Genomic DNA, 3,798 nt, shown 5'->3' on the forward strand with positions numbered 1-3,798 from the left:
ATGTGGTCCTTTACCCCTTGAATTAGTTGTTTAATTGGAAACATATAACAAAATATAATAAAACATAATTATGAGGAAGAGGTTGTCTATAGATCTTGGATAGATAATGGTCAGTTGTTGTATTAAGTCATTTTTAAATGTAAAGTTATTCGTTCAATTTCTAGTTTTCTATTAAGTCATTTTTAAATGTAAAGTTATTTGTTCAATTTCCAGTTTCTATTTAGATAATATATTAAGCATGATAAAAATGCAGTCCTTCAAATAAAATAAAAAAACAATTTTTTGTTTGTGTACATGATAATCATGTTTAAATACGAAGTTTTACATTTGTACTTGTCGTTCTCAGGCAAAAGCGATGCTAATCTACTCTGTATAGTTACAATTTTATCTTATGTCTCGGAAGAGACATGCATGGACATATGCAAGAAAGAGGTTTTGAACCCAATCGTCTTGCATTAATGGATGCATTTCTGACAGCTGAAATGATGTATACCGGGCAATTTAAGTTTTCATTTTGTGATTTGGGCATGAAGAATAACCCAATTAAAACTCCATAAAGTGAAATTTCACTGGACATTCTCTTGTCCCCTTATCTCACTGTCCCTGCAAATTCTCTTATCCCCTTATCTCACTGTCCATGCAAGAGAATCCAGTATCGTGATTTATATTTTAAAAAGAAATAACCATGGATTAAGCCATTATTTCCCAAATCACAAACAATATAAAAGTCTGAATTTATTCAAACTTTTAGAATTTTGTAATTCATATTATAATATAAAAGTTTGAATTTATTCAAACTTTTAGAATTTTGGATTTTTGGAATCGATTTAGAGATAATCTCGCTGGTGTTACATTGTTGAAACATGGTTGAAGTTCTTGTTGAAGTTCTGAATAAGATAAAGCCAAATATTATTACTGAAAAGCCATCACTTTTCCCAAATTCATTGAACTCAGGAGCAGTTCTCTAGTAAGTTGTCGAGACATAAAAAGGGTTGGTCATAATTGCCATCTCCATTTCGAAAAGGCATGGTTCAAGTACCTGATTGCTCTTTGAACCTGTGGATTTTTCGTATAACTATTAAAATTAGGAGTTTTTTATTTAGGTTAGGAATTGTTTGGATTGTTAAAAGTAGTTGGCCAAAAATATTTCATAAATTTGTTTAGATGTAGTGTTTGAATTGTGTTTTTATAGTGGAAATGGATTTAGCACCATCAAAAACTTCTAAAACACCTAAAATATTGATGTATAATTTGTATTTACCAAGATCCTTGCGAGATTTTCCCTACAAATAACCAAAATTTCCATGATTTTAGGAATCCTCCTGCCTAAAAATCATATAAAGATTAGTAACATATAAAGATAAGCAGCCTTCAAGAGAAAAGGCTTCAACATTAGTTATGCACTTAACCGTTCTGCTGGAAAGTGCCCTTTGAGCCATTTCCTTGAGTCTGACACATGGTCAATCAATATATCAGCTCATCTGCTTAATCATAAATTAAGCAATAACGAGAATAAATACAGAGCTGTATCAAATTTTAATGAACATTGTAGATAATAAATTAGTTCGATCCACCGTGGAATATTTAAATTGACAGGGTTTAGCTCATATCGAGACCAAAGAAAGAGTCGAGTACGAGATTTGGCAAATTTCCATAAGGCTCACATTATTGATTTGATTCACATCTCTAAAATAAGATCAAAAAAACTGAAAAAACAAAACAATACTCTCTTTTAACACAGCGTAAATAAAAATCATTTGCGGAATACGGTGTTTCAGCAACGCAGTTTCGTCACTTGCTGTTTGCAGTGTAACAGCATCGGTGTTTCAGCAACGCTGAAACCGGTGTAACAACACTCTGTTTTGACGTCAAGAGTATTTTCTGGTTACATGTAACAGCAACGAGAAACTATTTTCTGCTTACGGTGTAACAGCAACACGCAAATAAAACTTCTATTTATAAACAGTAAACCAACTGATACAAATTCGTCTTCCTCACATAGAGGGATTTTCACAAAAGATTATGCTGAAGAGCATCTTACTCTTGACAGAGGGATTACATCAGGAGATTATGCTGAAGAGCATCTTCCTCTTGACAGAAGGATTACATCAGGAACGCTTCAGTTCCACAAACCAATTTCTCACTATCTCAGAAAATTACAGTTTCAACACTGCTGTGCATTACAAGAAAAACTCTCTATCATTCTTCTAACTTAAAACATAACTGTTGTTCATTACATTTATATGTTAAAACATATTTGACTTTAAACAATAAAATAATACAAATATCTTCTAAAGCTTATCTGCGTATTGAATGTAGCAAGCGGTGATGCCTTTTGAAGAAATGAAGTGAGATGTTGCAGGGGAATTTAATGCATATTAATGTGGAAAATATCAAGCATGACTTTGAGGCATCCAACAGTCTGGAATATCTACAGCAAATCAAATTTCTGTCCAGCTGTTTATGTTTCAGTTGGAATTAAATTCCAACACTCCCCCTTAATTTCAACCGCTGGGTTTTTCTGCATACCCAGGCATTTCCTGAAATGATCAAAACTTTTCTTTCCCAATAGTTTTGTCAAGATGTCATCTAACTGATCCTCTGTTGTGCAGTGCTGCAAAACAATCTCACCATTGTTAACCAATTCACATATGAAGTGAAATTTGGTGTCAATGTGCTTTGTCCTTTTATGAAAAACAAAGTTTTTAGACAATGCTATTGCTGAGCTATTGCCACAGTAAATAGTTGTGCCATTTTCTTGTTCATGACACAAATCTCTGAGAACTCTTCTCAGCCACACTGCTTGGCATGCTGGTGCTGTTGCTGCCACATACTCTGCATCTGCTGTTGACAAAGACACAATTGGTTGCTTCTTGGAGGCCCATGAGATGGCTCTTGATTCCATATGAAACACATATCCCGATGTGATTTTCCTATCATCAACACTTCTAGCCCAATCACTGTTAGTGTAACCTGTCAACATGAAACTTTCAGAAGAGGAGTATAAAATACCAAACCCCTTCGTTCCATTCACATACCTAGAATCCTCTTGGCTACCTGCCAATGAGTCTCTTTCGGTCTTTCCATAAATCTGGAGATTAAACTCACAGCATGTATAATGTCCGGCGTGGTTGTAGTCAAGTACATAAGGCTCCCAACTATGCTCTTGTACAATTTTGGATCAAAATCCTTGCTGCTGTCTTCTTTGATCAATTTCAACCCCATTACAGTTGGAGTCACAGCTGCCTTGCCGTTTTGCATGTTAAATCTCTTCAACACTGCTTCTACATATTTAACTTGAGAAATGAAAACACCATTTTCACTTTGGTCTACTTCAATTCAAAGAAAATATCTTAAGAAGCCCAAGTCAGTCATTTCAAATTCACTTTTCATGACTGCTTTAAAATCAACAATGAGAGAAGCATCAGTGCTGGTAAAAATCAAATCATCTACATATAAAACAAAAATAAGAATCTTACCGTCATTCTCCTTTATGTAGAGTGTGGATTCACCATCACACTTATCAAACTCATTCTCAATCAGATAAGCATTTATTCTGCTGTACCATGCTCTTGGAGCTTGCTTCAGCCCATAAAGAGCCTTCTTCAGTTTGCAAACTTTATGCTCTTGGCCTTCAAATTCATAGCCTGGAGGTTGTTCAACATAAACCTCTTCTTTTAACACTCCATTTTCTAAATGAACAGGGTCATCAACATGACTAGATAAAGCAAACAAAGAATTCGTACCTCCATTTGTTGCTTCTTGTGGTGTGCTTGGAGAAGCACATTCATTTCTCCT

At 34.5% G+C, this 3,798-nt stretch overlaps 1 non-coding gene across 1 annotated transcript; it reads right to left on the minus strand.

The window, feature by feature from the left end:
- Positions 1-305: 305 nt before the first annotated feature.
- On the minus strand, positions 306-407 carry LOC149255789 (U6 spliceosomal RNA). Its single transcript, XR_016267675.1, has one exon. It is a non-coding gene; the product is annotated as a U6 spliceosomal RNA (small nuclear RNA).
- Between the last annotated feature and the right edge of the window lie 3,391 nt (positions 408-3,798).

Source organism: Pinus tabuliformis, chromosome 7 (assembly GCF_031772625.1).
Source record: "Pinus tabuliformis cultivar Carrire ecotype Pingquan chromosome 7, CPIR1, whole genome shotgun sequence".
NCBI classification, from domain to species: domain Eukaryota; kingdom Viridiplantae; phylum Streptophyta; class Pinopsida; order Pinales; family Pinaceae; genus Pinus; species Pinus tabuliformis.